The sequence below is a fragment of the Cnephaeus nilssonii genome, assembly GCF_951640355.1.
Source record: "Cnephaeus nilssonii genome assembly, chromosome: 16".
In the NCBI taxonomy this organism is placed as follows: Eukaryota; Metazoa; Chordata; class Mammalia; order Chiroptera; family Vespertilionidae; genus Cnephaeus; species Cnephaeus nilssonii.
The window spans coordinates 9,148,264-9,176,259 of NC_137087.1; the positions used below are offsets into that span (position 1 = coordinate 9,148,264).

General features: G+C 59.4%; 1 protein-coding gene across 1 annotated transcript in view; it reads left to right on the top strand.

The window, feature by feature from the left end:
* Positions 1–366: 366 nt before the first annotated feature.
* RASGEF1A (RasGEF domain family member 1A) overlaps positions 367–27,996 on the top strand; it is a 74,465-nt gene continuing 46,835 nt past the window's right edge. Inside the window, exon 1 of the mRNA XM_079793430.1 lies at positions 367–456. The gene's annotated coding sequence lies outside the window, so the exon portion shown is untranslated. The remainder of the gene's footprint in view (positions 457–27,996) is intronic.

Genomic DNA, 27,996 nt, shown 5'->3' on the forward strand with positions numbered 1-27,996 from the left:
GCTGCTCGTTACCTTATAATTTTAAACACGAAAGCCTGGCGCGTTCTCTCCCTGCGCCCTCCCTCTTCGACCCCCACACCCGCCCCCGCCCAGCTCCCTGGCCACCCCTCCACCTCTCGGGCACCTCGGTCCCGCACTCCCCTCTCCGCGCCTTTGCCCGGCGCCCTCCCTCCCCGGCGCCCGCCAGCGCCCGGAGCGATCGCACCTCCGCCCGCCCCTGCTTCTCGCCGGCTCCGTGCCGGCTCCGCGACCCCCGCCGCGCTCGCTCGCTCGCTCTCGCTCCCCCGCGCCAGCTGCGGAGGGAGCTGATCTGCCCGCAGCTGGCGCAGCGCGGAGGCGGCGGCGGGTGGGCGGGTGCCCGGGCGCGGAGCATGAGCCGCCGGCGCCGGCCGCGCGCTGCTCCGGGCCCGATTGCGGCGCGAGGGTTGCGCGGGAGCTACGCTGGCCCGGACCCAGGTAGGCAGCGGCCGCCCATCCTCAGTCTCTCCGCCGGCGGGCCGTCCCCTCCGGTCGCGGGCACGGGCAGGCGGGGCGTGCGTGGGCCCAGGGTTCTGCCTGGCGCGGCCGTCGTGGGGCCGGGGCGTGGGCTGCCGGCGCGGTTCTGGGGACGCGCGCGGAGGAGGGTGGGCTGGAGCCCAGCGCGGAATGCCGAGAAGTCACCGCGGCGGGACTGAGCCGGGATCCCCGGCCCCGCGACCCTGCAGGGCACCGGCGGTCTCGGCCTGGGCGTGGCGGGAGCGCACGCGGCAGGCGGGCGTGGGCACCCCCTGGCAGGTCCGCCGTCCCGGCCCGCCTGGCAGAGGGGGCTGGGGGATCGGTGGAGCTCGGCGCTGCGCAGTTGGAAGTTTCCATTTGCTTGTCTGCCTTCTGGGCCCCGCGATGGCATTTCACTCCCTTGCTGTTTGGCGAGGAATTGGGGGTGAGCTCAGCATTGGAGGGGAGATGGCCTGGACCAGGGCGTGACGGCCCACTCTCGCCGTGGGCAGGGTCATTTGAAGGACCGTGATCTCTTCGCCCCCGGCCTTGCAGGGAGCAGGTACAGCTCGTTCTGGTTGCCTGTGTGAATGGGGAGGGCTCACTGCTGACCAGGGAGGACACTCAGCAGGCCCTTGCCCCCTGCATCTCGGGCTGCTCGTGGGGGCCGAAGCTGGTGGGCACTGGGGGATGCTGCCTGCCTTCTGGGAGCGGCCGGGGGCTGAGGTGTGCTGGTGGCTGGGGCTCCCTGCTTCCCTGCTTAGAGCCCCATCTGGCCCGCCCTCCTCCCGCGTTGTCATTCTTCTCCTACCCTCCGGAGCGAGGGAAGGGCCCGGATGGCCACCTGCCCCAGGAGCCCAGGACAGGGAGTCAGGTTGGCAGGCGGGAGAGCGGCACAGAGGCAGCTGCCTGGTCTGCCTGGTCTGCCCCTCAGGGTCTGCCACCCGACACTTACGCCCGGCCCAGCCTCGGGGCAGGCTCTTCCCTGCCTGGAAAGGCCCAGGGAGCAGCCGCAGCTCCTGTCACAAGCAGGGAACTAGGGAGCCCGGAGGCCACAGGGCTTGCCATCTGCAGGCCTCGCCGAGACTCAGTTTCCCCATCTGTAGAATGACCCCTGGTCACAGTGACTGAGGGAGCTTCCCTCCCTGACACATGGGGACAGTTTGCAGTGGAACTTCAGGACCCGGCCCAGGACAGGAGGCGGGGTCCTGAGTGGGAGGAAGTGGGGGGTTTGGCTTTTCTGTTCCCAGAGGCGTGGGTTATGGTGCCCAGCAGCTTAGGCAGGCGTGGCAGCAGAACCCGCAGGCTCCTGAGAAGGAGGGAGCAGTTCGGACCCGCGTGCCGGTGTGACCCTCCCAGGGCCGCCGTGCACTCTTGCAAATGGCCGCTGGGTCTGGGAGCACAAGCAGGTGTCCCCACCTATGCCCCGGTGCCTGAGAGCCAGCCCCCAAGTTTGTTTTTCTCGAACTGTCAGCCTGATGGCTTCCTTCCACCTGGAAAATCGTGGAAATGGAACAGTTCACACGGAGCAGAGGGATTTTTTTGGCGTAACTTAGCAACTGCCGGCAGAGGAGGAGGCGGGAGAAATGCGAAATGCGGGCCCACCAGCATTTGTGCCGGGCAGGCCTGAGCAAGGCCGGGGGCCGGTGGGCCCAGGCTGGGGGCGGGGGGAGAGTGTCTCTAGCAAGTGGACCCCAGACAGGTGAGGGGCAGACCCACTCCTCTGTCCACTCACCTGAGGCCCCCTGACACCCTGTCCCCTGTGGAATAATGAGTGGGATGAGCAGGACGGTAGTGGCTTTGGTTGACTGTTGGTTCTGAGCCACAGAACCCCGTTCTCAGGCCACATGTGCCACAGAAACCAAATCTGACAAATAGGTCAAGTGAAGGTGCAGGGCCAGCAGCTGGGCCTGTAAGGCCCAACCATTGCCCTGGTGTGTGTGTGTGTGTGTGTGTGTGTGTGTGTGTGTGTGTCTGGTGTAGGGTGCACATTCTGTGTGACTCTCCCCCAGAAGGGGGCCCCAGGCCTCCCCACGGGGGTGGGCCCCAGGGCCTTGGTGGAAGGAACTGAGATGCAGAGCGGGCCTGTCCAGGTGGTCGTGACTCAGTTTGGCTCCCAGTCCTGGCCCATCCTCTGGGCCCCTGCTGGGACTCCTCCTCCCTCCCCTTCCCTCCCGAGGCCATCTGCTGCAGCCCTGGTCGCTAGGGCTGGTTTTCTCAGCGCTGAGATCTGCCTCCAGGGCCTCCTACCCACTCCAGGCTGCCGCTTGTTCCTTTGCCCTCCGGTGCCCACCTCCATCTGATGAGTGTTTACTTAGCAACGTGATTTCCAGGCAGTCTGAGGGGGGAGGGAGGGAGGCCGTCATCATGGAGGCTGTGGTGGCACCAGCAGGGAAACTGCCATGGGGGAGGTCTCTGACGTCCATGGTCACATGTCTGGGCCCTCTGACCTGAGGGGTCTGAGGAGGGCATTCTGCTCTCTTCTCAGAGGGCATGACCTTCTCACCTCTTCCCCAGCAGAGGGCTGTGTACACATGTGTGTGTGTCAGGGAGTGAATGCAAAAGATGCCCTGGCCTGGCCCAGAGGGGCTGGTCTCCCAGGGTCCATTCAGAAAGTCCCTGCGCTGGGGACACCAGGAAGTGCCAGTCTAACAAACCTGGAGCCAGATTTGGGAAGGTCAGCAGAGGTCAGCCTGGCAGTGGCGTAGGAACCGTGGAAGGGAGAACCCCACACGGTCCCGGCCTGCTCAGAGCGCGGGAGGGCCGGGGCCAGCGGGGAAGATGGGGCTCCGGGGGCAGGGAGGGTCTTGGGAATGAATGGGTTTCCTGGGTTGGGCCTGAGGCTTGTGAGACATGTCACCAAGAGTGTGAAGGTGTCAGCATTCACCCTGCTGCCTGCCAGGGCGAGGGTGGGCGAGATCTAATGCTCCTGCCCCCTGGCTGCCCCTGCGGAGGGCGGAGGGCGGAGGGCGGAGGGCGGAGGGCGGCAGAGTGATGGCCTCAGGGGCAGTGTGATGCTCTCGTCCACATTTCCCGAGAACCACACAGGTGCCAGCGGCCCTGCGCTGGGGAGCGTCTCCACCTCCCTCATTGGCAGGGAGGCTCCCAGGGTCCGCGCAGTGATGCTGGGATGGGGACCGCAAGGAGAAAGCCTCTTCCCCGCCCGCCATGAGCACCGGCACTGGGCCAGGCCCAGGCTGAGCCTGTGCTGCCAGAGCGGAGGCAGGCGCTCACACCCCGCCCCGTCCCTTCTGAGCGGGCTGTGGAGGTCGGCGGTGCAGGTGGGTTCAGGGAGCAGTGGGCAAGCACCGCTCAGGGAGGAGGGGCCGAGGCTGGCCCCCTGGGAGTCTCCCTGACTCTTCAGAGGAGAGCACCCATTTCTCTGAGTCAGGGAGCCAGCCCCCGGGGCACAGTGTTGGGCACTCGGGGGCACTTTGTCCATTTGTCCAGCTGCTGTGTCACCTCCTCCTAGGTGAGGTGCTGCTGCCCTAGTTGGCGGGTGGAATTACTTGCATGCAGCTTCTGCAGCTTAAACACAACCACCCCTTCTCACTGTCTCCCTCTCCAGCTCTTTCCACCCCGCTGTCCTCCCCTGCACAGGCGGAGTTTGCAGCCGCCTCTGCTTGCTCACTCCACACCCTCACTTCCCACTCCAATCTGGCGCGTCCCCTTCGCTCCAGGGAACTGGTCTTCAGAGGCCTGTGGACATCTGCAGGCAGTCCCTGCCCCTCCTCCCAGGCAGGCGTGGGCTGGGCTCCGCAGGCTCACCCCTGGGCCTCCATGGCCTCTGGCTCCATTCCCGGGGTGCAGTTCCATTCCTCAGGAACTGGACCTGTATCCTCTCCTCCCAGCCACCGCTTCTGTTCCCTCCTCGGTGCTGATCCCTTTCCAGCTCGTACCAGCCCCTCCTGACCCCTGGGCTCTGTCAACATTCAAGCTGGTGCCTGCTGGAGGCCTCCAGGTGACCACGGGCAGCCTGTCAGCTGTCATGGTTCCCTGACTCTCCTGCCCTCTGCTCCCCATCTGAGCAGGTGGGGCAGCTGGGGTCTCCCTTGTGCCTCTGCCAGACCCTCTTGTATGGATTGAGTCATCAGCCAGGTTAGCCTGCCATCCCAGACCTGTCTTCTACCCCTCTACCTGTCCCTGCCCACTGCCACCGCCCCAGGTCAGGCTTCCCCCGCCTGCCCCCCTCCCCCCCCCCCCCCCCCCCCCGCCGGCCTGGACACCTGCAGCAGCCTCCTCCCCTGCAATCCCTTTGCACAGCACAGTCAGGGGACCTTTTCAACCTTCTCGTTGTAACGATGCTCGGACCTCCTGCTCCATGCAGGTGCCTCTTTGCCCACCTAGTCGGCTCCCAGCCTTCCTGGGGTGCCTCTCTGCATGGGCATGCTGTGCCAGGTGCCCTGGCCCTCTGCTGGGTGCTGCCCCTGCACAGTTATCGGGCTGTGACCCCTTGGAGTCATGTCTACACCGGCTTGGCCCCAATTGGACCCCAAGCTCAGAAATGGTGGCTGCACTGGTAGACTCAGCAAAGCCTGTGAGCAGTTGTGTGTGGTGGGCAGAGGGGCACAGATTTGAGCCTGGGAGCCTGTGGGAGTGGGAGGTGAGGGGTGAGGGATGTGCCTGGCCTGGGCCACGTTGCTATCCCCATTCCGGGAGAGGAGAGGGGAGCAGACACAGAAGCTCTGGGCCGAGAAGGGGGAGGTCTCTGGTGACCTAGACCTGCTCAGGAAGGAGTAATGGGGGTGGGCTGGGAGGCCAGGCTCCTGCCTGTTGTCACCACCACTTCCATCTATCCAAGTGTCACCCTCAGATGCTACCTTGAAGAGAGTTCTCCTGGATCAGTTGCCATGGCAACTCTGTTAACAAAGAGTAGCTTGCGTGGAGGAGGCTGGCTCACCCAGAAGCTGAGGGGGCTGGGAGAGGACGTGCATCCTGACGGGTTTATTAGCCGAGCCCGTTTGCCCACCCCCGCTAAGCTGCTCACCGGATGGCCCCTCTGCTGACCCGGTTGGCCCGTGAGGCTGAGACTCTGGTATCCAGACCCCCAATGTGCCTGTCTCGGTGCCTCAGTTCCATCTGGGTATGGCCTAGATCCCAGACACAGCCGGCCCCAGGGAAGGCCCTGGGTGTGGGGGATGTGCCCAGCCCTGGCACCGGGCACTTCCTAGGTGAGGAGCCCCATCTTGTCACTGTAGAAACCCAGCTCAGAGGCCCATACTTCTGCCTGAAACTTCCCCAAGACGGTTCTGCGGGGGCTCCCTGCCATGCCCCTGAAGGAGCCCTCTCAGGGATCGCCTCCTCTGAGGCCTGGTCTTGGCCGCCCCCTTGCTGACTGCAGACGGTGGGCCCTGGCGGCCAGGACCCAGGTTTCCGCCCTCAGCTGAGGGACAGGGAAGAGGTGGAGGCTGGGTGTGTGGACCAGGCTGGGTGTGTGGACCAGGCGAGATGAGGGGGTTAGGGCTGGATGGATCGGGTTGGATGGGGTTGGAGGCTCCTAGAGGAGAAGCCTGTGGCGCCTCCACGGCTCTCAGGAGGTAACGGCAGAGCAGGCTGCGCCAGTGAGTCACTGCACTGTTGTTAGTAGTAGCGGGTGGGCCCTGTGGGAGGCTGAGCCGTTCGCAGGAGAACCTCAGGCTGGCCTGGGGGAGAGCCCGTGGCCGACATGCACTGCCCATCCAAGGCCAGGGCCCTTCCTGCTGGGCCCACCCCAGGAAGGGGCCCCCCAGGCCTGTGGCCTCCCTCCTCTGGCCTGGGAGCCCAGCTCACCCCGCAAGGTGAGTGTGGCTGAAGGTGTCTCTTTTGGGCACTGGAGCCCTGGGTCACTGCTGGGCCAGCAGAGTGAGTTCGGAAGGACCCAGGAGGGAGGGTTGACAGTGAGGAGGGTTGTCCAGGGTGCGAGCTGCTCCTCTGGGGAGGGCCAGGGCAGCTAGAACCGCGGTCACAAGTGGGCATCCCGCATGGGGCGGGGCCTGGAGGGAACCGCCCACCACGCGTGCCCCGCCCCCAGCGGCTAATGAGCCCAGGCGCAGGAGCAGAACACTGCAGTCAGTGCGGGGACTTTCCTGAAAATTGCCTGCAGACGAGCTGTGAAACCACCCAAAGGTTTATCAGAGAAACATGGTGATTCATGCCATGCTAATGACAGAAATCAATACCAAAACGTAGTTTAAAGCGTCTCATATTTGGAGTTTAAAGCACGTATAAATATTCACTAATCAAAGAATAAGTCATCCTGGTATTAGATGGCAGTGGAATCCAATGATGAAAACATAATGCGGGGTGCTGGTGGGCACAGCCGTCGTGGCACTGCCAGTGTGTCGCCGGGTGTCTGTGTGGACAGCCCAGTGCTTGAGAAGGTCGTGTGCAGGTGCCTCCTCCTTGGCCTGGAGATGGGAAAGGGGTTAGAGGCAGGGAGCGGTGGTCAGGCCTCCTGAGGACCACAGGGGTCCCCCGGGGGGTGTGGCGTCCCCAGCTTCTCCTTGCAGTCAGCAGGTCAGGTCTGGGGTCTTGCAGAGACCAGGGCTTTGAGAGCATGCGCTCTGGCCAGGGTGGCCACCAGGACAAGGCCCCGGGGCACAGCCAGGCATGTCCAGAGGTTGGGCCTGAGAGCTGTTGTTCAGGGAGGAGGCCAGGGATACTGTGAGAGGAGGCAAAGAGCAGGGGTGTCCGTCAAAGGGCTGCTGCCAGGAAGGGTGCGAGGCTGCGGAGGGCGAGGGGAGAGGGCAGCACTGTGGTGGCCAGAACCCTTGGACCACCTTGTCCAGCTCAGGATATCGGTGTGCTGGGCGTGTGTGTGTGTGTGTGTGTGTGTGTGCGCGCGTGCGTGTGCGTGCGTGTGTACATTCACACACAAGCACCAGGCCGGGGGCCCTGAACAGCCCTCTGCCCCAAAGGTCCTGCTGCAGGTTTCCATGAGACCTGACCTCACGTAATGCCCCGAACACCTTTCTTCATGCGGCATCATTGCGCCAATGTTGCTGAGGAGCCTCTGGGTCTGAAGGGAAGGGCGGGGTAGGACTCCCCTCTGTGCCGAGGAGCACTTTGGAGCGTGGGAATGTGCTGCTTTGGTGCCTCCCTTGACCTCCCGGTGCCCTTCTTGTTGCCGGACCTCCCCACGGCCAGGACCTGAGCTGCTCTCACCGCTGCCTTTCCTGCCTCTGACTGTGACTCCCCCTCCCTTGTGCTTCCCTGAGCTCACATTTGCACCTCGGATTTCAGGCTCCCGGCAGGGAGCTCCTCCACCTCTGTGGTCATTGGGTGCAAACGCGAGTTCAGGGAACTCTCCAGGGACTTGCAGTGTCGGTGCTAGCGTGTCCTGTGTGTCAGCGTCTCCCCCGAGTGCTTCGCCGACGTCCCTCAGCTCACCGTGCCTTTGAAGGGGTCCCTCAGCTCACCGTGCCTTTGAAGGGCCTGGCGCTCACCGTGCCTTTGAAGGGCCTGGTGTCGGTCCGGTTGCTCAGGCACAGAGCCGAGATGCGGATTCTGATGCAGGAGGTGTAGAGGGTGTGCTCTCAGGGACTCCGGACTGGGGTGAGCAAGCAGGTAGGAAAGGGAGGAGGGTTGAAAGTCTCACCTCAGCCCAACCCCATGGGGGCTCGGCAGTGGAGTCTGGACCCCCAGCTCATGTCACTGAGGCCGGGAGCTGGGCTCTGGTCCTCCGTGCTCCTCAGCTGCCCAGAGCTGACCCCTCCAGTCCTCTGGAGACGGTTGAGGGTGTGGCTGTGCAGCATGCCTGCAGCCCTAGGGGTGGGGGTGGGGGGCATCTGCCCCAGGCCGGCAGGAGGGCCTAGGAATCTGGGGGGGCCCAGCAGCATGGCCAGCTCGCACTGTCACCACCCTCAGGCAAGACGTTACCTGCTTTCCCTCGGTCTCCCAGCTCCTGGCTCTGCCCTCCCCTCCTGCGGCCCGGCGCACGCAGCACTGGCTACTTTGCTGTGATGCGCCACCTTCCCGGCCCTTCTGTGCCATCTGCTCCATGCTGCTCCCTGGGGGCTCCAGGACCGAGTGCTGGGCGGTCCATGGAGGGACTCTGTCAGTTTGTCCAGGGAAGGACTGACCGACAGTCATGGTTGTCAGCCCTGGGCTCAGTGGCAGGAAGCTAGGCAGGCCAGGGACGGGAGAGCGAGACAGGGCTGGCCAGAGTCCCCCAGACTCGAGGTGCCCGTCCCCGGGCCGGTGAGGGCCGTGGAGGTGGAAGAGCCCTGGCCTGGGGTCTGGGGCCTGCCCTCCGGCCGCAGCCACTGTCTCATCCCCAGGTTGTCGTGCCCGGTGACGGTGACTCCGGGACCCCTGGGGCAGCCTGCAGTTGGGCCCATGAGCTGTCCCTGGCTCCTTGCAGCTCAGGTGGTGCCACATGGACTGACCTGGAGAGAGGCGTGGGGAGGCTGAGCCGGCGGGCAGACCGCGAGGGGCAGTGTGATTGTGGCACAAAGGGGGCTTGACTCTGGCTCATGAGAGCACTGGGCCCAGCAGCCCCCCCCCCCACCCCGCCGGGCCCCTCCGAGGCTCCCTGCGCAGCCCCTCATCCCCCTTTACCCCATTCTCCTTGCTGCCCCAGTCTCACACTTGGGACTTTTCTTCCTCTGTGCTCCCCATGGCGCTCCTTCCTCTCAGGAAGGGCCCATGGAGGGCCCTGACCTCACCCTCCCGCTACCCACCAGGAGGGCATCTTCACCCTGCCCCTGCCTTCCGCCTCGGCCTTCTGACAGGGCAGGCTCGTTGGTCAGAGCCAGCATTGCACCCCATGCATGAACCTCCCACCTCAGGGTTAAACACCCCCATACCCACCTATTCGGATGACGCTGCGTTTAAGTAAACTGAGCTGTGCCTCAGTTTCCATCTTTCAAGGCCAGGCTGACTAGTGCAGTGTTTCCAGAGCCCCAGGCCCCGTGTGGCTCAGAGGCAGGCCGGCCTCTACAAGGTGCTCCACGCACGTGTGCACATCCGCCTACCCCTCCCCCCCCGCCCCTCCCAGCAACCCTGCGCTCGCCCGTGCTAGTTGTGGCTCTCCCGTCGGGTGGTACGTGTCCTCCCACAGTGGCCGCTGGAACCGCTGGGCCTCACAGCTCCGCCATCAGAGGCCCCAGGTCCTGGCTCCAGCCTGCCACCCTCACTAGGCTTCTCTGTGTGTCCTGGTCGGAAGCGCTGGCTGCCTGGCCTGGGCAGTGGGAGGAGGTGGACTGTGGCCCTAAGTGTGTGTCAGTCCTGAGGGGCACGCCCTTCCCCAGGCCAGCAGGGATGGCCCGTGTGAGGCCCAACACCCCCCGAGGAAACCCAGTGAAGAGGAACCCTGGCCCAGATGGACGTGTTGCTGGAGGAATAACAACGACAAACAGCCTGATGCAGGGGAGGTGGGGGGTAGGAGGTAGTGGTGGGGGGGGTAGGGGGTGCATGGGCTCTGGAAGCTGTCGTTGTCCAGCGCTCTGTCCCTCACTGCTGGGCATGGGGGGCGGGGGAGGTCTGGGCAGAAGAATGTCCCTTCATAGGACGGTGGTGCTGGCCAATAGGACAGAGATGGGGGCTGAGGCCTGGAGGAGCGGTGGCACCCAGGTGCCCACAGGGCAAGAAAGATGTGGAGGGGCGACCAGACACAAGCCTGTCCAAGGTGGCTGTGAAAATAGTCACCCGGGTAGTGCCAAGGTTCCGAGGGCCTGAGGCCGATGGCCGAGGCCTGTCCCTTAGTCCATCACTCTGGCTCTGGAGCCTGTGAGACCCGCCCTCTGAGGTGTCGCTCACCCCTCCCCTGAGAGGGACTCAGGCACAGCCACTGAAGAACCAGAAGCTCCTGGGAGGTGTCTGATCATCGCATTCCCTGAGGTGCGGGTGAGGACCTGCGCGCCAGGCCCAGAGCGACGGGGCAGGAGGAGGGGTGTGGGCTTCAGCGTAGAGCAGTGGTTAGGGCAGCCCCCCCTTCCCCCGGGGAGGCAGAGCGTGAGCAAGGCCTTAGGGAAGGAGGAAGCAGGAGACCAGGTGACACCGCAGGGGGCACAGCAAGTCCCGTGTCCCGAGATGGACAATGCTGGCGTGGCTGGAACGCCAAGAGAGCTGGTACTTGGGCCACGGATGATGTGTCATGGGGATGAGCCAGTGGTGTGGCTTGGCTGGGGTCTCATAGCGCCTCTCAGCTCATCCATGGCCATGTGTGTTGGCTCCGAGAAAGGCCCCCCCCCCCCCCCCCCCCCCCCGCTATGTCCTCAGCTCCAACGTGAGAGCCCTGCACCTCCCCAGGGGAGGGCCTGGGGCTGCCGCCTGGGGGAAGGGGCTGAGATAGAAGGACTAGCATTGAGCTTGAGGCGCCCTGGGAAGCGGGGAGAGAGGCATGGCCTCTTCATGGCCACGGGGACAGGGACTCTGGGGAGGCCACTCTGGTGACCCCCTGGACCTTCCCCCAAGGATATTATTTCTAATGATTTCTAGAGAGAGTGGCTTTCTAGAGGAGAGGGAGAAAGAGAGCGAGGGAGAAACATCAAAGTGAGAGAGACACATCACTCGGTTGCCTCCTGTAGGCACCCCTACAGGGGCTGGGGAACCGGCAACCAAGGTTTGTGCCCTTGACCGGGAATCAAACCTGTGGCCGTAGGTCTGCGGGCCAACACTCCAACCACTGAGCAAACCTGGCCAGGCCTGCACCTGAAATTCTTTTCTCTTCCTCCTCCCTTTCCCTCTCCCCTGCCCTCTCCTTAATGTAAATCCTGGCGCTGCATTTATTTTCATGTATTCAAAAGGACAGGGCCCACATCTCCGTCCATCCCTGCAGCTCCCGGCTCCTCCCTGCAGGCCCGGTGGCCATCGGAGTGCTCTCCGCACAGTTCAGGTCCATGCACGCGTGCAGTGCGTCAGTCCTGGGCTACGCACATCTCCGTGCACACGGAGCGGCCTCGCTGTTTTTAACACCTGCCTGGTCTCCCACGGATGGGTGTTTCATGACCTGTGCATCCAGACACTGAGAGGCGGCCGTGCAGCCGTGTGCACCCTCTTTCTCACAGTGCTTCGGGGAGCATGCTTGCACATGGGACATTCTGGACACGTGGAGCACATTGGTAGAAGAGAATCACGGGGTGAAATGGAGGTGCACTTGTCATTTTGTTAGACTTTGCCAAACCCTCCTCCAGAGCCATCGGCACGGATCTCCTGCTGTGGAAGTATGTGAGCGCCTGTTTCTCCACCCCCTTGTCTCGGCCAAATTGATGGGTGAGAGATGGTATCTCGTTGGAATTTTATTAGCATTTCTCTCTCTAAGAATGAGATCGGGGTATCTCCATAAGATCCACCTGTATTTTCTTTTCCGTGAGCTGGTGTTTGTATTACCAACACTGTTTCTGTTGGGTTTATGGCACTATTTTTATTGATTCATAGGAGGACTCTACATACATTAAGGAAACTGAACTTTTGGAGCATGAGTTGCAGATCTTTCCCCTAGTTTACTGTATGTCCATTTTGTTGTGCTTTTTGCGTGAAGAATTTAAAAATGTATGTAGCCAGAACTATGATTTTTTAAACATATTTTAAAATACATATTAGGCTTGAACCTTGTGAAATTACTGTTTCTATAGGTCAAAAATGATTGTCTACCAGTAATTTCAGGGGCTTTTCTACTCAGAAACTGTAAAGAAATTCTCTCGTTTATCTCAAAGGTTTATGGTTTCATTTGTCAAATGTGAGTATTTGATTCATCTGGTAGGACTCCAACTTAATTTTTTTCCAGATGGCCACCCATTTGTCCGACACCACTTATTAAATAATTGCCTTTTCTTCGCTGATTTGAATTATTACTTTTATCATGGACTAAGCCGCCATACGTGTTTGAGGCTATTTCTAGATTTTCTTGTTTGCTGTGTTCCTCTGTCTGTATATTCATGTGCTGATATCCTTGGGTGAGGATTAAAAAATATACAAAACACCTCTTGACTCTAAAGCAGCCCCTCCCTCGCCCACTGCCCTTTTAAAGCCATCGGCTGGTGAAGACCCTTGGTGAGTTGCCTGTAGAAGGTCCTGTTTTTGTGACTTCTGCGTTTGCTCCCTCACGATGTCACTGAGCTAGTTCCTGCACCCCCTTTCCTTCCGAGCTGGGGTTTAGCTCAACAGCTTCATTCTTCGGGATTTATGTTTTTGTGGCAAGACTGCTCCGTGGTGCTGCCCTGTTCTTGGCGTGGCGAGCATACCAAGTCAGGTTTGGCTGTGGTGGTTGTGAGCCTGGGGGCGGGGGGGGGGGTAGACCCTCGTCCTGGCATCATTCATTCATCCTTCTGAGGGTTCCAGCCTTTGGTAACCTCTGTGGGCGTCCAGGGTGGCACCAGGGCTTTCTTCCCAATGTCATTTCTCCCAGAGGCGTCTGTGGAACCCTCCGTAAGGAACATCCCCTCATCAACCGGGCTGTTTGGATTTCCCGAAATCATCTTATTAAACAAAGCGAGATGCATGCTTAATTCCTTCCTTTGCCAACTCATGGCGCCCCAGCCACCCCCCTTTCCATCAGGTGGTCAGCACCATGGCTCCGGGCACAGCTCTGTATTGATGGTCGCTCCTTTGTCTGGTGGGACGCTGCGGCCTTGTTAACCGGGCTGGCGTTTGCTGTGGTTGTCACTGTGGCTGACCAGTCTCTGGCTGTGACGTTGCACCCACGGGGGTGGCCGGCCCGACCTGGCTTTCCCATCCGTCCTGATGCGCCGAGGCATGGCCTCCCAGCAGCGGAGGCTCTGCCCCAGGACACCTGGCGCGGATGTAGCAGAAACGCCTGCACATTTGGAGGGGAGTGAGGAGCGTGCATGGAGCAAGACCTGCCTGAGATGTGGGAGAAGTGCTCCCCAGCCGTCTCCCCCTTTCCGTTCATGATGCTATGGATGTGAGCCATCGTGCTCACGTTAGGAGAGAGGGCAGGAGGGAAGGGCAGACCCCAACAGGCCCACGACCGATGGACACCAGGGGCGCCTCTGCACGGCGAAGTCAGGGCGTCAGACAGGGGCACCTCCATGAGATGGCCGAGTCACAGCGGTAGGAGATGCTGGGCCCAGAGCACGGGGGAGGCAGGGCACACCTGGGGTCCAAGCAGGAGCGGGGGTTCACAGGGAAGGGCCTGAGGAGGGGGAGCTGTGTGATGAAGCTGGTCTGACCGAGGCGGAGGCCTGTGGGGCAGGGCACTGAGCGAGGGTGTATCTGGCAGGTCCCTGGGCTCTGGGCCCCAGCTCAGCACCCGCCCCATCCATGCTGACTTTCGGGGAGCTGAGCTCTGCCCTGTCCTCTGTGCCTCCTGCAAGGTCTGATGAAGCCCCTTGTGGGTGGGTTGACGCTGGGGTGGGTCATGGGCAGGAAGCATGGGGTCTCTGACTCACTGGCCAGAAGAACCCAGTAGGTGTAGAAAGCACACTCCACCTTGACCTGCACCTTCTGCTCCAGCGAAGTGTGGGGCTCAGCGTGGGGGCACCGGCAGCAAGGGTGTAGTGGTGCATGAAGGAAGGGTTCCCAGTGTTCAGGCAGCCTCCTCTCCCGCCCTGCCCCGCCCCGCCCTGCCCCCCAGGCACCCGCCCCCAGGCACCCGCCCTCCAGGCACCCGCCGTGTCTGTTACACATGTGAACTGGCAGTTGCTATCTGCCTCACAGCAATGTGCTGAGGCCACAAAGGTGGTCAGACAAGCCTCTGCCTGGCAGGCTGCACATCCATATCCGAGTCTACACTGGTGGCGGGTCCAGAGGTCTGAGACCAATGACTGGGGCTCTGCTTGGTGGGGGCCCGGGAGTGTCCCCTTAGGTGAAGTGCTGAGAGCAGCAGAGTGACAGGCAGGAGAAGTGAGTTTCTTGAGGCTCCCAGGACCTCCTGTCCCAGTGTGTGTGGGGCTGCGGGCGCTCCTCCCAGCTGCATGGTCTTCTTCTTGAGCCCCCTGCTTCCTAGCCCTGACCCCCTGGACTGACCCCGAGGCAGAGGCAGCCTCTGGCTGGGCCAGCAGGGGCTCGGGGCTCTGTGTGCAGCATCTTCCTTCTCCTGCTGCCAGCCCTCACCCAGCTGGGACTTTACATCTGTGACCCTCACAATGGGACCCCAGGACCTGCAGCACCACAACCCTGGGCCTTGTTAGAAAGGCAGGTTCCGCCTGGCCAGCGTGGCTCGATGGTTGAGTGTTGACCTATGAACCAGAAGGTCACGGTTCAATTCCCAGTCAGGGCACATGCCCGGGTTGCGGGCTCCATCCCCAGCAGGGGGCGTGCAGGAGGCAGCTGATCAATGATTCTCTTTCATCATTGAAGTTTCTATTGTTCTCTCCCTCTCCCTTCCTCTCTGAAATTAAACAAGAAAAGAGAAGAAAGAAAGAAATGCAGGTTCACAGGCCCCACCACAGACCTGCTGAGTGAGAACTCTGGGAAGGGGGCCACATGCATCTTCATAAGCCCCCCAGGGGATCTGTTGCGTGATAAAGTCAGAGAACCACTTCTCAGAACCAAGCAGCCCAGCCCAGGGTCTCAGGCCTGGACAAGAATAAGACCCGTTCTTCTGGTTCTGGAACCTTCCCAGACCCCAGCCTGCATTGCTGAGCCCACTGAGCCCTCCTGAGTGCAAGGCACTCCCAGATGCTGCTCTGCCAGGTCACGCAGAGAGTGGACTGAGTTGGGACCCGGATGCTCACCACGCGTGGGTCTGGGGATGTATCTGGCCCCAGCAGGGCCGCAGTGCAGGGACCTTTGAGTTCAATGTAGAACAGGAGCTCTTCTTTTCATCGTGTTTGCTCTGGTCCCTGGAGAGCGGCCGAGTGGCTTTCAGCGACTCCCAGCATCAGTCACAGAATTACAGGTGGAAATCTCCCCCGGACACGTGACTGCACCCTTGGGATGACCCCTCAGGGGCTGTGGGCCCTGCCTTTCCCTAACACCCTCCAGGGGAGGCTGTGGCTGGCCCGGGGCCAGGACATGGGGGAGCTCACTTCCAGACCACACCTGTCCCTGTCACCCCACACACTTGCTCAGACAATCACTCGGGTGCCACTGAGCCCAGTTACTCAGAGCATCGACCCGTTAGACTCCCCGTCATTGGCGTTCAGGGGCTGGGACACTCCGGGGCTGACGGTCTTGCTGGCATCTCCCTGCCTGGGGCAAAACAAGACCACTGCGTCGTCGTCGGAGGCTGCACGGGGAGGCCTTTGAATGGACCGTTTGACAAGGGATCCCGGCTTGGGTGGGAGGAGAGGTGAGCACCTCGGAGGAGCTTTCCACGAGAGCTCTCTGTTCTCACAGAGCCTGAGTTGAGGCTGCTCTTCAGTCCGCAGCAGCAGAGTGGGCCCAGAGAGGCTGAGAGAGCTGACAAGCCGTGCAGCACGGGGGTCAGAACGAGGACCCGGACCCTGGACCATCAGGCAGCGCACAAGCCTCGGGCTGCGGGAGCCGGTGCATGACCCGGGACTCCCACCCAGACGTACAGGGAGAAATAGTTATCGTTAAATAGCAAGTTAAGTTGATGTTTTTACCAGGGGATTTGCCAGGCGGTCGTATGTTTGTGTGGTTTCTGAGGCTTTGGGAAGGGAGCGGAGTGAACAGAATCTCCACAGCCTCCTGGGAGGCGGGGCCCTGGCAGGGTAGCCGCGGGGGCAGCCCTGGGAGGGGTGGTGGAGAGGCTCACCCACCCCTGCACTGTCCTTCTGGTGTGCCCGCCGGCCGGGCAGCCTGGGCACCGGGTGGGACGTGCCTGAGCAGGAAAGGCAGGCTCAGTGGTGTGGCCACGGAGACCACAGCCTGGTCGCCCCCCTCCCACTTGGCGAAGGTCTCCCTGGACGGGAGGCGGCCTCAGACCTGGCAGGTGTCTGTGTGGGTCTTTGTGGGGAGTAGGCAGCTTCCCAGGAGGTGCAGGGGAGTCACCTGGGAAACCTCAGGTCCGAAGGCTCTGTCTGCTCACAGGGCCCAGCTGCAGCTCCTTCCCTTTCCTCACCGGGCCCAGGGCACACACCAAAGGCCCCCTTCATGACGTGTAAGGGCCATGTGAGTGGGTCCTGGGTGGATGTGGGCAGAGACTTAGCCTCTGGAGGGGGTGCGAGGGGCAGGAACCCCTGACCCTTCATAGCACGCGACAAGTCCCAAGTGGCAGAGGGCACATCTGATGCTGCAAAACTGCACCCACAGAGCAGTGATCACTGTCCAGGGAGCCTTTCATTCATTCACCCACAGAGCAGTGCTCACTGTCCAGGGAGCCATTCACCACAGAGCATTGCTCACTGTCCAGGGAGCCATTCATTCATTCACCCACAGAACAGGGCTCATTGTCCAGGGAGCCTTTCATTCATTCACCCACAGAACACTGCTCACTGTCCAGGGAGCCATTCACCACAGAGCAGTGCTCACCGTCCAGGGAGCCATTCATTCATTCACCCACAGAGCAGGGCTCACTGTCCAGGGAGACCATCCATTCACCCACAGAGCACTGCTCATTGTCCAGGGAGCCATTCATTCACCCACAGAGCAGGGCTCACCGTCCAGGGAGCCATTCATTCGTTCACCCACAGAGGAGGGCTCACTGTCCAGGGAGACCATCCATTCATTCACCCACAGAGCACTGCTCATTGTCCAGGGAGCCATTCGTTCACCCACAGAGGAGGGCTCACTGTCCAGGGAGCCATCCATTCATTCACCCACAGAGCAGGGCTCACCGTCCAGGGAGACCATCCATTCATTCACCCACAGAGCAGGGCTCACCGTCCAGGGAGCCATTCATTCGTTCACCCACAGAGGAGGGCTCACCGTCCAGGGAGACGTAGCCTGCTGCCCACCACGCCTTTTCCCTTCCACTCCTTCTCTTGTCACCCACAGTGTCTCTCTGATGGTTTCAATTGGACCACAGATGCCATCCTCCTTCCTGCCCCTGCCCACCTCCAGCCCCACCGTTTTGGGCCTTTGCTTACCCACTGAACATGAAGGCCTCCCCTCCCGCCCCAGCGGCCTGATCCTTGGCAGCCTGTGCCCTGGGTATTTCAGGTCCAGGACCTGGTGCTGAAGTCCCGGCAAAGCCCTGCGTCTTTGGGCCTAGCCCTGCCCTGTGGCTGCCCTGACCAGAGCTGGGCGCAGCCTCTGTCCTGCATCGCCTGCCCCCACCCCCACAGCTGTGTCTCATCCAGCTGTGTCTCATCCTCCTGCAGGTCACCACACCCGGTACCGCACCCCCTGACCTTCCCCTCCTCCCCCACAGCTGGGCCCCTGCCTTCACCCCGCCCTCCCCTGGGGACTAGAGTGCCGGGCACAGGCTGATGGGAGGAAGCTGAAGCTCAGGCCAGCAGTGACCCTTGTGGCTTTTCCCGGAGCCAGAGGAAGAGGGACAGGCAGCCTCTGCAGGCCCTGCTCCTCCCTCAGCCCAGCACACGCGGGCAGGCTCGCCCTCCCAGGTGCCAACACGGGCTGTGGGCACAGGGCTCATCGAGGGCAGCCCGCATATGCCCCGGGGTCAGGTGCTTGGGGTTTGGGCAGAGGACGGATGCTGATGCCTAGGCTTGCTCTGTGTGGGGCCTGGCGGGCACCCCATCTGCACTCACGCATCCAGTTTCTTCATAACCCCGCGAGGCAGGCTGCTCCAGCCCCATTTCACAGAGAGGAACCTGGAGAGGTTAAGGGGCGGGCCAGGAGGTGCGAGGAGAAAGGGTGCTGAGCCAGCAGCTCACCCCAACCCCCACTCCTAGCACCGGGCTCCAGTTGCCTGTGAGGTAAGAGTCTGGGCGTTGGTTTCAACTTTGATCTTGAACAGACTGTTTTACATCTCAGTCCTCAACTTGCACTCCTGTAAAATGGGCCAGAAGCACTCCTCACAGGACTGACTGTGACAAGTAAATGTCAAAGCTGTGATGTTTTAATTCAGTCCTCAAGGGCACACTGGGCACCCATGAGTGGGATGGCAGGACTCAGGGGCTCTGTGAGGAGCAACCCCTGCCCCCAGGAGCTTACAGTTAAGAGAAGACAGGAGGACGGGTCCCCCAGACGCTCCCCAGCCTTGGGACAAACTGCACAAAGGTGCAGCCGGGCACTGCATCCCCCTTCAGCCCTCCCTACTGCCCAGGACATCCCTGTGTGTGTGTGTGTGTGTGTGTGTGTATGTGTGTGGGGGGGTGGTGGTCCAGACCCAGGGTGACGAGCGAGGAAAGGTGGTGGCAGTGGGCAGGGGCAGGAAGACGCGAAACTGAGCAGGTAGCGAACTGGGGCGGCGAGGACGTCAAAATGAGCCAGAGCCAGCGGGTGGTGCAGGCAGGTGCGGGCTGCTGGGAGGCGTGGCCGGTCAGTGACACTGAGGGTTTCCCGCAGCCCAGGCACCTCCCTCTGTGGCATTTCCACCTCAGCCACGCCAGAGGGCGGGCTGGGAGGGCTTCCATCTGCGGGGACTTCCCAGGAGCTGCTGGAACCCCCGTGACCTCCTGGCTTCCTCTCCAGATGCCTGGGAATTTGGCAGCCTGTGCCCAGGAGGAAAGTCCCCAGCTTTCCCGTTGTGCCCTGTGTCCAGGCTGCTGGGGTGCAGGCGCCTCTGGATGCCACAGCGCTCCCAGCCGCTCCAGCGGTCTCCGTGCGCGGACCCCGAAGCGGACTCGCCAAGTGGCTCTCATGCATTGCTAACACGGCCTGAGGAAGCTGCCTCCTTTGGTCCCTCCCTGTGGCTGCGAGTTTGGGGCCACCGGGGAGAACCGCTGCTTGAAGCTCACCCCATAGTGAACCTGAGCTACAGCAATGGTCCCAGACTTGCGTTAGCAAAAAGCACTCTGCTTGTTAAACACAGCCGCGTGGAGGGGCAACGCCAGCTGCCCGCTGAGCAGGGCCGCCTGCTGGGCCTCCCAGCCCCGCCCAGTCCTGCTGCCCAGGCCCACGAGGCTCGGTGTGGTATGGCCATGGTGTGGCATGGCGTGAGGTGTCGGTTCCAGGCCCCCGAGAAGCAGAAGCCAGACTAGACCAGGCGTACGAGAGAGCGGGAGCTGGGGAGCCGCCGTGAGCCCTGAGATGGAGAAGAGCAGCGGAAGGAGCGGACAGGAAGAGGGCAGACCCCAGAGGCAGCCTGGAGCCCAGAGGAAAGGCGCCTGCTGAGGCATCTGCCCTGGGGGGAGGGGCTGGGGCTGGGCCGCCCCGTGCCCTCCCTGGGAGCAGCCCAAGGAAGTGTGGCCGCAGCAGGCACCCTGGCAGCTCCAGAGGGGGCATCCAGGACCCCTCTCGGGGCCATTGCACGGTTGGGGACCTCCCTCCGTACCGCTGCCCTCTCTGCAGCCCCTCCAACGCCTGGGCTTGCCATGTTGGGTGTTTCCATTTAGCTCCCGCTTCCTCGGACAGCGGGGATCACGGGGCATTTCTGGAGGGAGCACGTTGGCCCGGTACCAACGCATGTGGACACATTCCAGGTCCTGTCTGTGGTCCTCACTTTACACAGCAGCCCTGCAGGGAGGAGGAGAAGGTGCCAGAGCCAGGCCAGCTCCTGGCCTGGCAGGAACAGAGGCGGAGCGGGGTGTGTGTGTGTGTGTGTGTGTGTGTCTGTGTGTGTCTCTGTGTGTGTGTGTGTGTGTGTGTCTGTGTGTGTGTGTGTCTGTGTGTGTGTGTGTGTGTGTGTGTGTGTGTGTGGCTGCAGGTTGACTGCTGGCATGGGCGGCCTCCAGGGCTGTGCCCCGCGGGCTGTGGCGCTGAGCCAGGCGGCGTATAAGACCCCTGATGCTCTGAAGCAGAGCTGGTTGCCATGGTCCCAGGGACCTGTTGTGCAGGCAGCTGCCCTAACAAAATGCCACACACAGGGCGGCTGCAATAACACATTTATCATCAGACGGTTCTGTGGGGCAGAGGCCAGTGCGGCTCAGCGGGCTGAGGTCACGGTGCTGGCCTTCCTCCTGGGCCTCAAGGGGAGGAACGTTTCCTGCCATCCAGGCGCCGGGACGGAGGCTCTGCTCCCTGCTGGCTGTCGGCAGGGCGGCCCTCGGCTCCCAGGGCCCCTCTAGGCCTCCCACGTGGCTCCCACACCAGCAGGGGGGTGTCCAGTCCATCTTTCTGCCCCGCTCTGTAGTCACAGCTTTTTCTCTGACCGCAGTGGGAAGGCTCCCAATTTTATGGATGCGTGTGATTGGATCAGGCAGCGCTGGGCCAGAGCCGGCTTCCGTGCTTGTCCAGCACCGCCCTGTGCTCGCCCATGTCCATCCGGGGGAGCAGACGGAGGTTGGGGGCAGAACGGCAGTGCCCGTGGGGGTGAGTGAGCGCTCAGGCAGAAAGCCAGTCCTGGACAGGCCCGCCGGCCGCTCGGGGCCCTCCAGCTGCCACAGCGAGCACACGTTCATGGAGGTGAGACGGCACGGCCCGAGCCCTGGGTTGACATCTGTTTCACAACTGCCTGTCCAGGGGTGTGTGCACCGGCGCTCCTGCCCCGCTGCCAGTGAGGAGCAGGAAACCAACCTGTGTCTTCTGCTTTTCCTTTCCATTCATGTGGTCTGTTCCTGCCCCAGTTTGTGCTTCCTGGGGAGTTCCTGGTGAAGCCCCGGATCACAGGATGGTGGTGGGGGGTGCGCCTGGGAGGTGCAGGCAGGCAGCACGGGGCTGCTCCCCACCCCTGGTGGGCGGGCCTCCCAGGGTACCGCGGGGGCTGCTCCGGCGGATCCTCGCTGCGTGTCTGGACTGGGGGTGGGAAGGGAAAGCAAGTCTCAGAAGCGGGATCGAAGGACAGGGAGGCCAGGCCCCAACCCCAGAGCAGCCCTCCCAGCCCTTCCCTCAAGGCCTGGTCCGTCCGAGGGGTGACCACGACCTTCCATGCCCCGCGGCCAGGGAGGTGCCCCGGAACATGGGGTTTGCAATCCAGCCCGCACTGCTGTGTGTGACCCCCAGGCACTGCCCACTCTTACTCTGCTCCTTGGGGCAGGGCCCTCCCCGCCGCCTTCCCAGTGCTCGGCCCGCTCCGGGTTCCTGCCAGTCCTCCCCGCTGTCCCAGCAGGCCAGCCACCCCAGCCTCCGGCCCTCTCTCCCCTGCCCTGCAGGGACTGCCCTGGGCCTGGGGCAGGTGGGAAAAGAGCTGAGCCTTCTGCCCCACAGAGGCCTTTGATGTTCGGGCCTGATCTAGGGGCCAGGTGAGGGCCGAGAGTGAAGGGCCCCTGCGGCAGCTGGCTCGCCTTCCGAGGGCTTCTCCAGGCTGGCTGCACTTCGGTACCGATTCCCGGGCCACGGCCCTGGGACTCCGGTGTAGTCAGACCGGGGTGGAGCCCAGGAAGCCGCTTAAAGCAGTCTTGCTGGGTGGGGGTGGGGACGCTTTGAGAGTGAATTACCGGACGACAGGCAGACACTGGGCTGTCATCGGTGTGCTGGGATGACGGTCTCCTTGTGGTGGCGACAGGCGCATGCTGAGCTGGGAGCCGTCTCTGCACCACCCCAGGTGGAACAGTCCCAGCTGCTCAGAGCTCCCTGTGGGGGTCCCCCCTCCTTTGCAGTCATCCCGAGGCATCTGCCTCACCTGTGTGTGCAGCGCCAGGAGGAGGTGCTGGGCTGAGCTGCACCCCACTCCCGGGTGCACATCACCCGCGGCGTTTCCTAGAAGACACTGAGGGTCGGAGAGATCAAAGGCTGTGCCGGCTCCCCCAGTGGGGGCGCAGATCTGGGGCCTCACCAGGCTGCAGGGTGTCCTGTACAGCTGTGTGGCCGTCTTCAGGGGGCTTTGCCTGAGGAGAGCACGGAATAATCCTGCTTTAAAAATAAACTTTAAACCCACAAATGGAAGCATTTGGAGCAGCACTTTCACTGATTAAGGAACTATCAGACCCTGGAGCCAATGCCTCAATGAGCACCACGTGACTACTGGCCGTCCTCTGTTCTCCGGCCCAGGATAGTCTCCTGCCCCATCCATTCCCACCCTCCCTCCTAGGAACCCTGGCCAACACCCGGGGCCGCAGTTCTTGGGGGCAGAGGTGCATCTTGAGAATATTGAGCACAGATTCCTGGGGACTGAGAGTAAATTATTATTTTTTAAAATATATTTTTATTGATTTCAGAGAGGAAGGGAGAGGGAGAAACAAACAATGCTGAGAATCAGTGATCGGCTGCCTCCTGCACGCCCCCTACTGGGGATCCAGCCTGCAGCTGAGGCATGTGCCCTTGACTGGGATCGAACCCGGGACCCTTCAGGTGGCAGGCCAACGCTCTATCCCCTGAGCCGACCCAGCTAAGGCAAGAGTACATTATTAACGTGCTTTCGATCTTACTGATCTTACTCAAAAATCCGTAAAGTCTAAAGGAAGGCTGAGCCTACCCTGGGGCCAGACTCAGGCCAGACGTTAAGGAGCACAGCACACAGCTGCCCGCAAGCGTCCTGGGCTGAGCCAGTTGCTGTGAGCACCTCTTCCAAATCAGAGGCAAGTGGCGGATGGTCCCAGAATAGCATAGCTGTGAGCTGGGAAGGTACACGGAGGGAAGGCTGCAGGTCTGTGTGTCCTGCAGGGACTGGGGGCCAGGGAGGCCTGCAGGAGGAGCATTCTGAGCAGAGGGAGCAGCCCTTGGGAGGCCTGTGGGGGAGGGAGCAGAGCCACTCGACAGCAATGGGGAATCCCACCCAGGGAGTCTGGGCCTTTACAGCCAAGTCACAGGTTTCCTCTGCTTGAAGCAGTGGGAAGCCATTGAGGTTTGTAAGAAGGGGCAGGTGGGAGCCACACACAGGCCCCCCTCTATAGAGTGGTTAGCAGCGGGAGGGGCTGAGGGGGTGGCAGTAAACCTGGCCACCGGGAGGCCAGTGCTATTCCCTGGGGAGAAAGGGTTGGCTACTTGGACTAGGGCGTTCCTGTGGGGGATGGACAGACAGACAGGTCAGATGTGGAAAGCACAGAGCAGGCTAAACTGCCGGGGAGGAGCAGGGAGGGACGGAATGTCAGGGAGGGGTCTCCGCAGCTCTGCCAGGCCCTCAGCTGCAGTGTCCTGCTCATTACATGGATGCAACTCTCAAGTCGTCTCTGTCTCTGTCTCTCTCTCTGTCTCTGTCTCTCTCGCTCTCTTTCTCTTGCTTCTTTTAAGATTTCTTTTGTTGACTCATGGGTATAGACAACAGTATGGTGATGGCCAGAGGGAAGCAAGGGTGGAGGGAGGTGCGAGAGGGAAAAGGGGATAAATGGTGATGGAGGGAGACTTCACTTGGGTGGTAAGCACACAGTCCAATATACAGATGATGATGGATGATAGAATTGTGCGCCTGAAACCCGGATAGTTTTATTAACCAATGTCACCCCAATAAATCAATTAAAAAAGACTTCTTCAAGTGTCTGTTTCTCTGGGGTCAGTTCTTCCCTTGGCCCTTTCTTTCTTGCTGTCCGTGCTTCTCTCCTGCCTGTTCATGCCTTCTGCCCACGTTAAGGAGGAGCCTGGGGGCCCGGTGAGCGCTCCCTCGGACCCCACAGCGTCTCTTCCCTGCCCGGGATTCCCAGGCAGACCTGGTGCAGTGAGGTGGGGTAGTCAGCACTTTGCTGCAAGCCACGCCACCCCTCCCCTTAGGCCAGGACTCAGGGGGCTCCACCGGGGGTGCCCGGCTCCACACAGGAGGCTGGCTTAGAGGGCGGCTCCCGATGGGGTGTCTGCGGCCTCCCAGCCCCGTAGTGACCTGCACTTGTCCGGTATTAGGACCTCCACGTGGCCTTGTCTCTAAGCCTGCTTCTCCCTGAACGGCGGGGTTTCACCCATCCACCTGTGGCCAGCTGCCTTCCGTTCTCCAGAAGGTGTGAGTCACCTCGGCCGCTGGTGGCCGCCTTGCCTTTCCTCTGTGCCCTTCTCTCTCACGGAGGTTGGGAAGGGTAAAAAGCAAATGCATGTGCTCAGGTCACCATCTAAACTGCAAGTCAGAGGATGGCTTCCTATGAAAGTGCTCTTATAAATGCACAGGTTCTGCTTCCTTTCCTTAGGCCTAAAGTTGCAACAGCGCCTTCATTTCTCTTTCTCCCAAACCCACATCTGAGCAATGAGCAAATCCTCTGTTTCTGCCTCAGTCAAGTCCAGAATCCGCCCGATCTCGCTCCTGCGCTGCTGCTTCTGAAGTCCGGCCTACCTTCCCGGGCACCTGGGTTTTTGCAGGAGCTTCTAACGGGTTTCCTGCTTCCAACGTGCCCCCTTGTCTGGTCTCCATAAACCAACCAGAGTGGTTTGATCAGATGGTGTCATTCTGCACACAGATCCTCCAGTCCAGGATATAGTCTCCTACCCCAAAGAGAGTGTGCGGAGGTATGAAAGAGGCAGGGCACGCTGCAGACACATGCAGACTCCAGGGCCTCAAGAGGAGGCTGAACGGGGGTGAATAGTGTCCCCCAAATGCATGTCCATCTGGAACCTGTGATATAACCTGATTTGGAAATAGGTGTTTGCAGAGACCATAATGGATTAGGGTAGGCTTTAAGTCCAATTACTGGTGTCCTTATAAAGGGAAGCAGACAATAGAAACACGGAGGGAAGAAGGTCATGTGACCATGAAGGCAGAGACTGACGCGATGCATCTATAAGCCAAGGAACGCCGAGTGTTGCTGGCAACCACCAAAGGCTGGGGAGAGGCAAGGAAGGGTTCTTAGAACCTCAGAGGGAACATGGCCCGGCTCGCACCTTGATTTCAGACGTCTAGCTCCCCAGACCGTGAGAGAATACACATTTGTTGTTTTAGGCCCCTCTGTTTGTGGTAAGGTGTGCTGTAACCCTAGGAAATGAGAGCAAGCCCTTACCCTGGCCTACACGGCCCAGCTGGGTTTGCTCTCGCCTCTTACCACCGTCACTCCACCCCAGCAACATTGGCCTTGGACAGGCCTTTTCTCTGCAGGTCACATAGGATTCTGCCCCAGGGCCTTTGGACTTGACGTTCCCTTGGATCTCCAGGGAAACGTCGCTCAGGTCTTGGCTGGGAAGTCATCACACAGAGAGGCCTTCCCTGACGGCCTCTCTAACAGCAAAGCCCCTTTAGCTCTCTTCACAGCACTTCCTGCCAGCTGGTGCCTGGCTCCTTGTGCAGTATTTGTGTCTTCCCGCTACCGTGTAAGCCTCCTGAGAGCCAGGACTTGTCTATTGCGTTCATGACTATCGCCAGTGCCTAGAGTAGTGCGTGGCATGTGCCCGGTAAGTAATCAGCGAACGAGTGAGAAAAACATCCACAGCCAGGTGGATATAGGGGCAGATCCCAAACAGGCAATTCAAGGGGAAAAAAATGCCTCTTTTTTTTTTTTTTCCTCCACCTCAGTCTTGCTCATAATTAAAGAAATACAAATTAAGTCTGCAGTGAGATCATTATCACTTTGTCGTGAACGTGAGGGGAATTGGGGTGCTGGCCTAGGAATGTAACTTGGACCGTCTCTTTTTTCTTTTTAAAATTGAAATACATAAATTATATAACAAAATCCACCCATTTAAAGTGACCAATTCAGTGTTTTGTAGTATATTCACAGGGTTATGGAACCATCATCATTACTTAATTGCAGTTCATTTTAACTACCCCCCAAAGAAACCCCACCCCTTAGCAGTCAGTTCTCTTTCCCCTCCTGCTAGCCCGGGGTGACCACTGTCCAGCTCATGACTCTGGATTTGCCTATTCTGGACATTTCACGTGTCTGGTATCTTTTGCTTAGAATGAAGTTCTCAAGCTTCATACATGAAACACGAACATCATTCCCTTTTATTGCCATGTAACCTTTCACTCTGTGGATATGCTACATGTTTATCTCTTCGTTAGATGATGGACATTGGGTTGTTTCCACTTCGTGGCTAATACGAGTAATCCTGCTATGAACATTTGCTTACACGTTTGTATGTGGGCATGAGCTTTCAAATAGCTTGGCTATAGATCTAGGACTGTAATTGCTGGTAGTTCTTTGGCAACTGGATGTTTAAAATCTGAAGGAACTGCCAGACTGTTCTCCAAAGCAACGACACAGTTTTACATTGTCACCAGCGTCATACTAGAGTTCCAATTCCTCAACAGCCTCATCAATAGTTGTTCTTATTCACCTTTTTTATTATAGTCATCTTATAGGTGTAAAGTGGTATTTCACAAGGATTTGATTTGCATTTCCCTAATAACTAATGGTGTTGAGCAACTTTTTATGTTTTTTGTCATTTGCATGTTTCTTTAGAGAAATGTCTATTCTGATTCTTTGCACAATTTTAATTTGCCTTTTATTATTGAATTGTAAGAGTTCTTAATATATTCTGGATATTTCATCCTTATCATATATGTGGTATACAAATATTTTCTCCCATTTTGGAGGTTGCCTTTCAACATCTTTATAGTGTCCTCTGAAGCACAAGCTTTAAATTGTGATGTCCGGTTCATCTCTTTTCTATTTGGTTGCTTATACTTTTGGTATCATATTTAGGAAACCATTGCCTAATTCAAGGTCACAAAGATACACACCTGTGTCTTCTTCTAAGAGTTTATGGTTTTTGCTTGGTCTTAGATCCATTTGGAGTTAATTTTTGTACATGGTGTGAGGTAGGGTTTCAACTTCATTCTTTTGCATATGGCTATCCACTAGTATTATTTGTTGAAAGATTATGCTTTCTCTCATAAATTACCTTGCCACCCTTGCTGAAAATCAATTTTTATAGATATAAGGGTTTGTTTCTGAACTCTCAATCCTATTCCTGTGGTCTATATTCTATCCTTGTACCACTACTGTACAGATTTGTTTACTGTAGCTTTGTAGCAAGTTTTGAAATGGAGAAAGTGTGTCCTCCAATTAAAAAAAAAATATATATATATATATACATACTAGGGTGCACAAATTCGTGCACCTGGGGGGGGAGGGCGGGTCCCACGGCTCCACACCCGCGGCTGTGCCGGTCCCCGGCCTCCCTCCAGCTCTGGCTGGGCTGATGGCAGGGGTCTCAATCCCCACCCCCCCACCCACAGCCTGCTCACATGTGTGCATGCCCCCTGGTGGCCACTGCACGTCATAGCACCTTAACTGATGCTGGCCCGGACAAACATTGTGACAGCAACTGCACAATTTGCATATTAGCCTTTTATATATATAGATTTTTATGGATTTCAGAGAGGAAGGGAGAGGGAGAGAGAGATAGAAACATCAATGATGAGAGCGAATCATTGATTGGCTGACTCCTGCATGCCCCACATTGGGGATCAAGCCCGTAACCCTGGCATGTGCCCTTGATTGGAATCGAACCCAGGACCCTTCAGTCCACAGGCTGATGCTCTATTCATTGAGCCAAACCAGCTAGGGCCTCCAACTGTTTTTTTTTTTTTTTAACGGATTGCTTTGGTTATTCTAGGTCCTTTGTATTTCCATGTGAATTTTAACAACTTCTAAATTTCTGCAAAAAAAAAAGCACCTAGAATTTTGATAGGGATCGTATTGAATCTGAAGATCAATTTGGGGAGTATTGCTATGTTAACAATATTGTCTTCCAATCTATGAACATGGGATGTCTTTACTTAAGACTAAATTAATCTCTTCCAACTTTGTTTTGTAGTTTTCAGTGTACAAGTCTTGCACTTATTTTGTTAAATCTATTCCTAAGAATTTTAATTCTTTTTGATGCTATTGTGAATGGAATTGTTTTCTTAATTTTATTTTCAGATTGTTCATCACC